This window comes from Benincasa hispida, chromosome 4 (assembly GCF_009727055.1).
Source record: "Benincasa hispida cultivar B227 chromosome 4, ASM972705v1, whole genome shotgun sequence".
NCBI lineage: Eukaryota > Viridiplantae > Streptophyta > Magnoliopsida > Cucurbitales > Cucurbitaceae > Benincasa > Benincasa hispida.
Genome location: NC_052352.1, coordinates 50380871 through 50394482, shown reverse-complemented (window position 1 = coordinate 50394482; position 13612 = coordinate 50380871).

The window sequence follows — 13612 nt, the reverse complement described above, 5'->3', positions numbered from 1 at the left end:
CTATCAATTAGTATCAGAGAATGATTTAAGCATTCAATTATCATTAATTTGAGTTTGGTGGTGAATTCCTAAGTTTGCATGTTTTTGTGACTGATATGGTAAAAATCCAAATCTGGCATTAGATTTCTCTTTTGAAGTTTAAATTATAATTGGATCTTGATTGATGAGCTTATATGTGTGCTCTAGAGTATGTATTTTTATTAGAGTCAATAGAGTCCAAATTAGGCTGTAACTGAAGTGAAAAGCAAGCATGGACGAGCAGTAGTTTTATGGGTTGAAGCTTCTACCTGCAAGCGTTGCGACGCTGTTCATCAAGTGTTGCAATTCCTCCGCCATTTTGATGAACAACGTTGCAACGCTGGGATGCAACATCATGACGGTGTTCATCCTAGCCAAGAACAGTGTGTGTCAACAAGCTAGTTTGCGCGGGAGGATGACTGATTTAACCGGTTCAGTCTTCATCCAGTCTGTTTTACCATATATGGTTCGGTTTAGACTCAATTGGAGCTGTGGTGGTCCGATTCGGGTAGTTTGGGTTCGGTTCAAGTCAAATCGAGCGATCCTTCGTCATTTTGAGGTTTTTTTGTACCTATTTTGTAATAATTTATTTATTTTGCTTGCTTAGGATGCCAAAGTTGAACATATTAGTATTGTTTAATTATTTTATGCATGTGATGTATATTATATTTGAATTAAATATGTTTGTGCATATAGTATGCCATTTAGATTTAAAATCCCACCATAGAAAAGCATGTTGCATGCATAATATTATGTTATAAGTTAGTTATAATATATGGTATGCATGTTTAAGGTTTCCTAAAATTAATATAAGTGTTATGTTAATTTTGAATGCCTTTGATATATGTTATGGATAGATAACATGTCTATTATTTTATAATTTGTTACAAAATCATATTAGACATTAAAATCCAAGACAAAGATTATCAACATGCTCACTTAGGTTAACAACTTGTTCTAAATAGTTAAAATAGGTCATTATCTTATAAAATTCAATTACAAACTCAATTGGTTAATAATCCTGTCTAAGGCTGGAGGTATTTAAGTTGAAGGTTTAATATAACACCTCCTACATGGGGATTATGACCGAAATGTTGAGTGTTGTTAACCAATTTTATGAGCTTGCATGAGTGGTGTGAGGTTTAAAATTGGTTTATGTGAAACCTGAATTTCAATTTCCATACTCAAGCAGGTAATTAAGGGAATTAACTAAGTATAAGTTAAATCCTATGTTGAAGAAAAGAAAAATTCTAAGTGTGAATAGATTTTGTTTGAGTAGCTTTGAGTTGAGCCTTAACTAGTAAGAATTTGGCTAAGTATAAAGTCAAAAGAAACCATATATTTGGTGTTAGGAAACATTAACGCATGAGGCTCTAATGAGGCTAAGTTTGTAGAGGTTATAAGAGATTAAGCCTTGAAGCCAAGTGTGGCCAAGTGCAGAAAAGCCATGCGTTGGACAAGGCATACGATAACCAAGTTTTGGAGGTTAGCATGCATGCGACAGAATCAGGTGTTCGTAAGCGTGGACGCTGGGCATTGAAGTGTTACGCACGCAGACGATCGTGTAACTACATGTGGTGCTAAATGATGCACTTGATGATAGCACTACAAGATAGACGATGGCACTACACGATAGGTGATGACTCTACACAATAACCATGAGTGCTAGACGATAGGCGAAGCGCTAGACGATGGCGCTACATGATAAGCGTGAACGCTAGACAATAAGCATAAACACTAGACGATAGCACTAGACGATAGCGCTAAACTATGGGCTTAGGCACTAGACGATAAGCGTAAATGCTAGATGATGCATTAGGCGCGAGCGCTAGGCGATAGACGTAAGCGCTAGACGATGGCGCTACATGATAGGCATAAGGGCTAGACGATGAGCGTGATCCGTTAGACGATGGGGTCAGCGTTATAGGATGAGTGATAGTGAGAGGTACACAATGAGCGACAATGAGATCGTTAGGTGATAAGTGATAGCGAGAGATCACTAGACGATGGAGCTATGCGATGAGGCGTAAGAGCTATGCAATGGGCGCAGACGCTAGACAATGAGCAACAGTGAAAGGGCTGGATGATGAGCGACAGTGAGAAGGCTGGATGATAAGCAACATCGAGAGATTACTAGGCGATAAGCTATGCGATGAGTGCAAGTGCTACACGATGAACAAGACGATAGGCCAAGTGTTTATGCGTTGATGGGGCTTGAGGTACACAAGGCAGATGGATTCACCCAGACAAGTGACTAAACCGAGAAGAGGTTGAGCTTGAGTTAGTAGGAGGTGGACAAATAGAGTTTCATGCAAGAAAGACTTATGCATGAGGAAGACAACTCAAACTTCATGCAAGTAGGTGAGTGGGATGGAAGTAGGTGGTGGTAAAGCATGGTGCAGACACTTCAAAAGTCCTAAAGTAGGAGATGTCATGCATTAGAAGCCTTGGGAAATGAGAAGGATCGGTACCTAAGGCCTATAAATACCACCACAAAATGTCTCTTTAGTTCATAACACAAATCCTCTTCAAAGCATATTAGGAAGAGTGTTTGAGGGCAGATTCGGAGAAAGCTATGTGTTGATCATGAGGGGCATGTGTTGGTAGCAAAACCAGCATTGATCAAGTGGTTCCAAAAGGAGGAGATGTTGTCGGACAGTGAGGTCCTAAAGTAGCATCAATTTGGGACGAGGAGCTCTCCTAGAATACTCGTGCGTTTTGAGTGATTCCATAGCCACTTGAAAGCTTTGAGAGTATAGTTTTCAAGGCAGGGTTGCTGAAGGAAAAGCTCCAAGGAATCAGACTGGAGAGTGAAGAAAATACAGAAGGGTCGAGCTCTGGGTAAGTTGGGCCAGTCTTGATGTTTTGAAGATTCCAGCCAAACCATTGAGCTACAATTTTAAGTTAAGCTTCCTGAGACATTTTAGAACATGTTTGTAGAAGGAAGTGTCTCAAAATAAGGTCTGGAACTATGAGTAATCTAAGCTTGTAGTTGAATCTGGAATTTAGGGTTCAAAAGTGAGCTCGAGGAAATCAAGGAACTTCTAGAGAGGAAGGTTCCTAACGACCAAGGTGAGTGGTATTTCCTTTCAGTCTTAAGCATATCTTTTAGAGTATATGCATATGCTTATGTTGTGAATGAGTAATTAGAATGTGATTGAGAATATGTGAATGGGATGTTTGGAGGGTCAATAGACCTAGTTCTTAAGCCCAAGAGAAGAACCTCACGGGATGATCAGGGGACCGAGAAGTCTAGTTCCTTAACCTCTGAGAAAAACCTCGTATGGGATAGTCAGAGGGTCGGCAGGTCTAGCTTCTGAGCCCATAAGCGGGGATCTATGTGCACATAGGAAATGCAAGAGAGTAAGCGTTTATGACTAGTATCAATTTAACTATCTATCGTGTGTGTAGGTAGAGTTAAGAATAGTCTCATTATGATTAGTATCAGTTTAACTATCTACCGTGCGTGTAGATAGAGTTGAGAACAGGCTCATTCGAGACTGAGGTTTGAGTAGTAACCTCGTAGTTGTGATATGCTTGTATTATTATGAATTCAAATAGACCCTAGAAATTGTTTACCACTCACTCAGCTTCTTGAAGCTCATTCTTTTTTTCATGTTTTTCTTCCCAGGTAGCGAAAGGTGAGGAGTTCCAGGGTGCTGCTAAGGTCAAGGTCATCCACAGCCACAGTCACACTTCCGGTTTTCAGAGTTGTTGTAAACTTTGTAATTAAGTCTGGGAGTTGTATAAACATTGTACTATTTGTAATAAAATGAGTTTAGTCAAACGGTTGTTGTTTTTATCCTTGGCTTAAAGTTTCATAAGTGTAAAGAGTGTCAAATGGGCAGTAGGTATCACAAAAGGGTGGTATCTGCGGTCAATCGCGCCTCCCCTCGGGCTCAGGAGGTGGGCTCGGGGTGGGGTATGACAGTTTAACATCTAGACATTGTAGGATAAAATCCAAATATAAACGTTGTACTTGGATAAAAACATATAGACTTAGGTTGTTTAGTATTAGTCATATCTAAGTAAAAGAATACCCAAACATTTAGAACACTTCAGTGGGAGATTAACAATATATTCGATATATCATTTTTAGCTCTCACGGCCCCAAGAGTTCACACCGTGAGATCCATGCTCGACTTCATGTCACTTTTACTATGACTGCTCTATTCGGAAAGTATTTGCATGGGCCAATAACAAGGTAAATGGAGAAAGTAGTTCATAGTAAGTGGGTGAAGTAAATGTGTCAACATATCCTACGGTCTCCTCCATTAATTGAACCGTGAGATTCCTATGTTACACCTGCTGTCATTTTTAGGCGGCACTAGCTAATCGTTAACCGCGGCGATCCCTTTGGAGGATTGTAACATAGGATTTAGAATAAAACAAGCTTCATAAATGAATAGGGTCTTATAGTTCCGTCTTGAACATTGTCTTCTAATTTAGGGGCATGTTCATACCATTCGATAAGATTTGAAATGGCGAATCACACTTACAAGAGTTACTAAATGTTAGTAAAGTTCTTGACAAAAAATGGTAACCTTCTTGACCAAAAATGATAACCAAATAACTATACGAATAAGAGCTATTCTGGATATAGTATTTGGTCAAGATTGTTTTTGCTTCAGTGATAGAATTTTTGGCTGCACCTCGGTAGCATCTATTCTAACTCACTAAAGTATGGTTGCAAATAAATAAAGAAATATGGGTACTTTATTACTTTTTACTAAAATTGGGTTTAAATGCATAAAGTTTAAAGGAATTTGTTTATTTTTCAGCAATGTCAAACTCGATTATACAACTTCTTGCTTCTGACAAATTCAACGGAAAAGGTTACTCTAATTGGAAATCGAATATAAATACAATACTAATAGTTGATGATCTGATGTTTGTTTTAACAGAGGAATGCCATTCTCTTCCCAGTTCAAATACTAACCGAAATGTTTGGGAAGTTTATGATAGATGGGTGAGGGCTAATGAGAAGGTAAGAGCCTATATCTTGGTGAGCATATCTGATGTGCTCAACAAGAAACATGAAGTCATGCCCACTGCACGTAAATTATGGCGTCATTGCAAGAAATGTTTAGACAACCATCATCTTCTATGCATCATGAGGCTATAAAATATGTTTATAACTTACGTATGAAATATGGAACCAATGTCATGGAGCATGTCCTAGACATGATGGTTCACTTTAACATCGTAGAAGCTCATGGGGCTACCATGGATGGAACTAGTCAAGTTAGTATGATCTTGGAGTCTCTTCCGAAAAGCTTCTTGACCTTTCGAACTAATGACGTAATGAAGAAAATTGTTTACAATATGACTACTTTATTAAATGAACTCCAGACGTACCAATCGATGATGAAATTAAAAGAAGTGAAGCAAATGCTGTTTCACATCAGAAAAATTTCTGAAGCAATCGTCTTCGAGAACGAAGCCTTTAGATAAAAAGAAGTTTTTCCTTTCATCTTCTAAAGATAAAAGTATCTAGATGAAGAAAAAGGGGAAAGGGAAGAAGAAACCTACTGCTAAAACAAAGGCCCTAAAAGAAAGTGTTTCCATTGTGGACAAGACGGGCATTAGAAGCGAAACTGCCCGAAATATTTTGTTGTAAAAAGAGCTGAAAAGGATAAACAAGGTAAATCAAATTTACTTGTAGTTGAAACATGTTTAGTGGAAAATTTTCACTTAACCTAGATATTAGATTCAGGCGTCGGCAACCATGTTTGCACTTTTCTACAGGAAACTAGTTCTTGGATTCAACTCTTAGAACATGAAATGACTTTCAAGGTGGGAACAGAAGAAGTCATTTCAGTTGAAGTAGTGGAAGACATCAAGTTATATTTTGGAGAATCTTTTATTTTGTTAAAGAATGTATATTATATACCCAAAATGAAAAGAAACTTGATCTCTGTATCTTGTCTATTAGAAAATATGTATAGAGTATCTTTTGAAATTAATGAAGTATTCGTTTTTTCAAGAGGTATTCATATTTGTTATGCTAGACTTGAAAATAACTTGTATGTATTAAAACCAACTGAAACAAAAGCCATTTTAAATATAGAGACGTTTAAAACGACAGAAACTTAAAATAAAAGATGAAAATTTTCTCCTAACGCCTATCTTTGGCATCTCAAACTTGGTCACATAAATATCAATAGGATTGAGAGATTAGTTAAAAAACGGTCATCTAAATCAGTTAGAAAACGGTTCTTTACCTCCGTGTGAATCATGTCTTGAAGAAAAAATGATGACAAGATCTTTTTCTGGAAAAGGTCTTCATGCCAAAGAACCCTTAGAACTTATACATTTAAACCTTTGTGGTCCAATGAATGTAAAAGCTCGAGGTGGATATGAATATCTTGTCAATTTTGTTGGCGATTATTCAAGATATGGCTATATTTACTTAATGAGTTACAAGTCTGAAACTCTCGAAAAGTTCAGAGAATTTAAGACGGAAGTTGAAAACTTATTAGGTAAAAGAATTAAAACACTTCGATCAGATCGAGGTGGTGAGTATATGGATTTACAATTCCAGAACTATTTAGTAGATCATGGAATCAATCCCAACTTATAACACCTGGAACACCATAGCAAAATGGTGCTGCAGAAAGGAGAAATTGAACCTTGTTAGACATGCTTCATTCAATGATGAGTTATGTTCTATTACCTCAATCCTTTTGGGAATATGCAGTTCAGACTGCTTATTCTGAACATGGTTCCAAAAAAGTGTTTAAGAAACATTGTATGAGTTATGGAAATGACGTAAGAAATTGGAACGACGTTCAAAATTATGCCTATCCGTAGTATACCCTAAGGAAACAAATGGTGGATTGTTCTATGATCCCCAAGAAGATAAAGTATTTGTATCGACAAATGCTACAATCTTGGAAGAAGATCATATTAGAAATCATCAACCTCGCAATAAATTAATATTGAATGAAATGACCAAAGATACTACAGACAAATCAATAAAAGTTGTTGATCAAGCTGGTCCATCAACAACAATTGTTGCCCCATCACATCCTTTTTAAGAGTTGAGAATGTCTTGACGTAGTGGGAGGGTTGTTCATCAGCCTGAACGCTACATGGGTTTAACAGAAACTCAGGACATCATACCTGATGATGGCCTAAAGGATCCATTGACCTTTAAAAAGGCAATGGAAGATGTTGATAGGGAACAATGGACAAAAGCCATGACATAGAAATGGTGTCAATGTACTTTAATTCTGTCTGGGAACTTGTAGACCAACCACAAAGGGTTAAACCTATAGGTTGTAAATGTATCTACAACAGAAAGCGAGACCAAATTGGCAAGATGCAAACCTATAAAGCTAGACTCATGGCAAAAGGTTTTACTCAAAGGGAGGGGGTGGACAATGAAGAAACCTTTTCTCCTGTTGCCATGATAAAATCTATTAGAATACTTTTATCTATTGCTACATATTACGACTATGAAATATGGCAAATGGATGTCAAGACAACTTTCTTAAACGGCCATCTTGATGAAAGTATTTTCATGTCTCAACTAGAAGGGTTCATTGAACAGGGTCAAGAACAAAGTGTACGTAAGCTAAAAAGATCCATTTATGGGTTAAAACAAGCTTCTAGATCATAGAATATATCAAGTTTTATGGCTTTGAACATAATGTTGATGAATCTTAGTCAACAAAATTGTAGCTTTCTTGGTCCTTTACGTTGATGATATCTTGCTCATTGGGAATGAGACAAGTTTCCTTGCTGACGTAAAGAGATGATTAACATCACAATTCTAAATGAAAGATTCGGGAGATGCTCAATACATTCTTGGAATCAAAATTTTTTGGAATCGCAAGAACAAATCCCTAGCACTATCTCAAGCATCTTATGTTGATAAGATGTTGTCAAGGTATAATATACAAAATTCCAAAAAGGGTATGTAACCTTTTAGACATGGAATTCATTTGTCAGAGGAACAGTGTCCTAAGACACCTCAAGAAGTTGAGGAGATGAAAAGAATTCCATATGCTTCAGTAGTTGGGAGTCTGATGTACGTTATGTTGTGTACATGTCTTGACATGTGCTTTGCAGTACCAATCTAACCCTGGACACAATCATTGGACTACTGTAAAAAACATCCTCAAGTATCTCCAGAGAACGAGGAACTATATGCTTGTGTATGAGCCTAAGGATTTGATCCTTACAGGATACACCGATTCTAATTTTCATACTAATGTAGATTCTAGGAAATCTACTTCAGGATCAGTTTTCACTCTTAACGGGGGGGCTATAGTGTGGAGAAGCATCAAACAGAGTTGTATGACTCCACAATGGAAACAAAATATGTAGCTACATGCGAAGCAACTAAAGAAGAAGTGTGGCTACGCAAGTTCCTCACAGATTTCGAAGTGGTTCCAAATATGCATCTGCCCATCGCTCTATATTGCGATAACAACGGTGCAGTTGCCAATTCCAAGGAACCAACAAGTCACAAACGTGGAAAACATATCGAAAGAAAGTACCATCTCATCAGAAAGATCGTACACCGAGGAGACGTGATAGTTACGAAGATAGCCTCAGAAGACAACCTTGTCGATCCTTTTACAAAGGCCCTCTTAGCTAAAGTGTTCGAGGGCCATCTGGTCGGACTAGGACTACAAGCATCATAATCTAGGGCAAGTAGGAGAATATCAAGGATATTTGGATGCCCTAGTTTATTGTATTTTCTCTTATTTTTCTCAACATTGTAAATAATATATATATATATATATATGTATATATAGTATCTCATTAGAATTTTGGTCCAAGTGGAAGATTACTGGGAATTTCCTAAACTCATAGTTCGTAAATATTATTAAACATATTATATTTATCGATAAAACTATTATTGAGTATTTTATTCAATAAATTATTATTGATATTGAATTCTATTATAAAAATCCAATAAACGAAACCATGGCTACAATATGAATATTTTAACTTTATGTGGCGACATAAAAGAGAATCAAGTTTTAGTATATAGCCAAAATGGTCTATAAGTATATGGACGAGATTGGGTACCTCATCTTGGTGACACTATTGAATGCGACCCATCTTGTATACTGATACAGATGATGTGATCCTAAAATCATTCATTTGGAGACATGTATGTCCTAAAACTCACTGTTTATAAGGTTAAACATATTCTATTATCAATAAAGATGTTATTCGACATTACTTCAATAAAGTTGTTATTGAATTTATAAATTGCACTTATAAAGTCTAAATCCAATAAACTAAGATTGATGGCTATTATATGAATACTTGAACTTTATGCGAAGACATAAAAGTGGATCAGGTCCAAGTAAATAGTCAAAATAATCTATAGTATACAAATAAGGATGGGTACCTTATTCTGGTAACACTATCAGATGTGGCCCATTCTGTACTTGTTACAAGTTGTTGTAACGATGCTACAAATGAAGTGATCCTGATTCATTCATGTATTGACATGAGAAGTGGGAGCGTCCTATGCAATGAGTTTGCATAAAATCGGACCAAGAAATAAGTCACTCTTACTTTATAACGTTGTTTACTGTTTAAGACTAACTATTTTCCTTAGATGACCTAGGTAACTCGATCTTAATCCTAAGGTAACTATGAACTTCTGTTTATTCGGGATTATTCTTAGATTTGCATAGGTGAAGGTTAACTCAATAGCGCCGGCTCAATAAGCCTCCGATTTCAGGGGTAAGACATGATAGATAGCTGGGGACATGGAGTGCAATAAGGAATTCACACCTACCCAATTTAGGGATAGAAAAAAGGTTGTTCTCTTAAATACTGAATCCAGGTCTTGAACAAGGGGCTCCACCCCCTCATTAGCCCAAGAGGGATCCGGTTTAGTGATTGGATCACAAACTAATTGTTCATTAAATGATTAGTGGAACTTAAGGAGCAAGATATAATATCGAAGGTAAAATAGCATATTGACCCAGTCATTATTACAAACAATCTGTGAAGGGCCGACTTATTGATTATGGTTAAAGAAAGTGGACACAAATATATCTATAGTGAGAAGAGTGCAGCTATCGAGCTATAGTGGTATGACTTAATAGTTAACAAATACTAGTTAATTTGGTCTAAAGAGTTTTAGCCAATTAATCTTAAATCGTTGGAGCTCATGATCTGTAGGTCTCTAAGGTCCCTCTACTAGCTCGTGAAACATGAACACCTTGAATTATTAAATTCAGTGAATTTGGAATGATATCAAATTGAATTATTCAAATTGAATTTCAATTTGAAAAGTTCAAATTCAAAATTAGGGTTTATATAATTATATTTGATATAATTAACATTTAATTTATTGAAATTAAATGAAATTGGAGAGTTTATAATATTTAAATAATTTAAATATTAATTATATGAATAAGATTCATGATAAAAATTGGGTGTGTGATTAGTTTAATATTTGATATTAAATTATTTAATTAATTAAATATCAAATTAATTTTCAACTTTAGTTCCATTTAAGAAATTGAATTTTGGTTGAATTAATTATGAATTAATTAAATCAAAATTTAGTTAATTTTAGAATTGATTAAAATTTGAAAATTGAGAAATGAAAACTTAGTTTGAGTGAGTTTTTTTCCACATTTTACACCCAAGTAGGAGGCGTTCCTCCCAAATTTACACACAAACCCCACTTCTTCATGAAGTTGCTGTTGGCATTGAGCTGAGTTTGAGATCTTGCATGCACTTTGTGTATAAAAACTCTAAAATTAGAGATTGGACATTGGAATTTCTGAGTTTTTTAGAAGACTGCTGCAGAAATTCAGCTTCACCAAAAACACACACATACACCCTTCACAAATTCATTCTAATTGGATTTCCACCACTCAAATTCAAGGTTGAGAATAGTAGAGAATATCTTTTGGTGGTTGACTAGAGAATTGGAGTTGAAATCAGGTGAAGAGTAGCTTGGATTTGGGAGAATTCATCGAAGGTATGTTATTAAGAGACCCCTCTTCTAATTTTCTATCAAAGTATGCTTTTAAAACTCAAATTAAATGTAATTAGAGTGCTTATTGATTCTGTTTGCTTCCGTTGCATGCTTGTATATCCCAACACTAGGGTAACTCGATCTTAATCTTGAGCTAACTATGAATTCTTGTTTATTCAAGATTATCCTTTAATCTGCATAGGTGAGAGTAGTCCATCAGCACTGCTCAATAAGCCTCCCGTTTTGGGGATAAGACAGGATAAATAGTTTGGGACATAGCTCTGCAAGATGAAATTCACTCCTACTTGACTTAGGGTTAGTAGATAGGTTGTTCTTTTAAGCATTGAATCCTGGTCTTGAACAAATGAGCCCCGCCCTCTCTTCATCAAGAGGTTCATGATTTATGAGTCGGACTATAAACCAATTATTCAATGGAGGTTCAGTGGGAGCTTAAGGAGCAAGATGTATTTACAGGGGTAAAACGGTAAATTTGACCTAGCTGTAAATACGAACGACCTAAGAAGGACCGACTTACAAATTATTGTTATAGAGGATATAAATATATCTATAGTGAGAAGAGTACAACTATCGAACTATAGTGGTATGTCTCGATAGTTAACGAATTTTGGTTAATTTGGTCTAAAGAGTCTAGCCAATTAATTTCAAATCGTTGAAGCTCATGATCTATAAGTCCATAAGGTCCCTCTACTAGCTTGTAAATTAAATCTTGGATTAGTGAATTGAGCCAATTTGAAATATTCAAATCGAAATTGGAATTTTGAATTTGAAGTGTTCAAATTCAGTTTAGGGTTTGGTTAATTATATTCGATATAATTAACAAAATTGGAGAGTCGATTAATATTTAAAATGTTATTTATGTTAGAGTATATCATCAAGCAGCGGAAACAACAAGGATCAATAAGCACTCTAATTCATTAATTTTGGCAGTAACTAAAGCATGCTCATAATAAAACAAAAGGGTTTCAAGCCATAATTCCATTTTTGTGTTTTTCAAACTTTTTCAATATTTCAAAATGATTTCAAAAATCAATTTGATTTCTAAAATTGTAAATATTATTAATTTTGCAAAATTAATTTCATAAATTAATTTTCTAATAAAATTAATAAATAATTATTTAAACAATTTAATTAATTCTAATTAATTTAATATCAAATATTAAATTAATTTTACACAAATCCACCTTCATATATTTAAATAATATTTAAATATTAATTTTCATATTCCGTTTAATTCTTAAAATTAAACGTGTAATTATATCTCATATAATTACTAATTCATTTAATTCTAATTTAAACGTTTCAAATTAACTTATCACGCTACTCTAAAGCTAATCCATTTACGAGCTAGTAGGGGGACCTCGTGGACCTATATATCATGGGCTCCAACGATCTGAGATTAATTGGCTAAACTCATTACACCGAATTAACCCCATTCGTTAACTAATGGGTTACTCCACTAAAGCCCATAGTTGAACTCCCCTCACTGTAGATATATTATGTCCACTCGATATAACCATGATTAGTAAGTTGGCTTCACAGGTTGTTCGTAATAACGGCTGGGTCAAATATCTGTTTTACCCCTGAGATTAACTCTTGCTTCTTAAGTCCCACTGATCCTCTAATGAACAATTGATCTTTGATCCAATCAACAAACCGAGTCCCTCTCGAGCCAATGAGAGGGTGGAACCCCTTATTTAAGACCCGAAGTTAGCACTTAAGGAAACAACCTCTCTACTATACCTAAAAGTAGGTAGGAGTGAATTCCTTCTTGCACCCTATGTCCCCAGCTATCTACCTGGTCTTACCCTGAAATGGAGGTTTATTGAGCTGGCGCTATTGAGCCAACCCTCACCTATGCAAATCTAATGATAATCCCAAATAAATAGGAGTTCATAGTTAGCTTGGGATTAAGGTCAAGTTACCCAGGTCATCGCTTTGAAATAGTCAGTCTTAAACAGTAAACAACGTTATAAAGTAAGAGTGACTGATTTCGTGGTCCGATCTTATACAAATCCATTTGCACAGGACGCCCCCACTCCTCATGTCATAATATGTATGAATTAGGATCACTTCGTTTGTAGCATTTTACAACTCTTTGTAACAACTACATAGTAGGCTGCATCCAATAGTGTTACTAGAATAAGACACCCAACCTTATTCATATACTATAGATCATTTTGACTATTTACTCGAATATGATCCACTTTTATGTCTCCACATAAAGTTCAAGTACTCATGTAATAGTCATGAGTCTTTTAGGTTTATTGGATTTCTAATAAGCAATACATATATTCAATAACAACTTGTTGAATTTTCAGAACAAGTTTTATTGTTTACAAACCACGAATTTTAGAACATAAGCCCAACAATTTAAATATTAATTACATGAATTAAAATTCATTGTAGGAAGATTGGTGTTTGATTAATTTAATATTTTATATTAAATTAATAAAACTAATTAAACTGTTTAATTAATTAATATTTATTAATTTTATCTAAAAATTAATTAATTAAATTAATTTTATGAAATTAATAAAATATCAGTTTATTTATTAACAATTAAAACCTATTTTTAAATGAATTTTCAAATAGAATTTGAAAATTAAA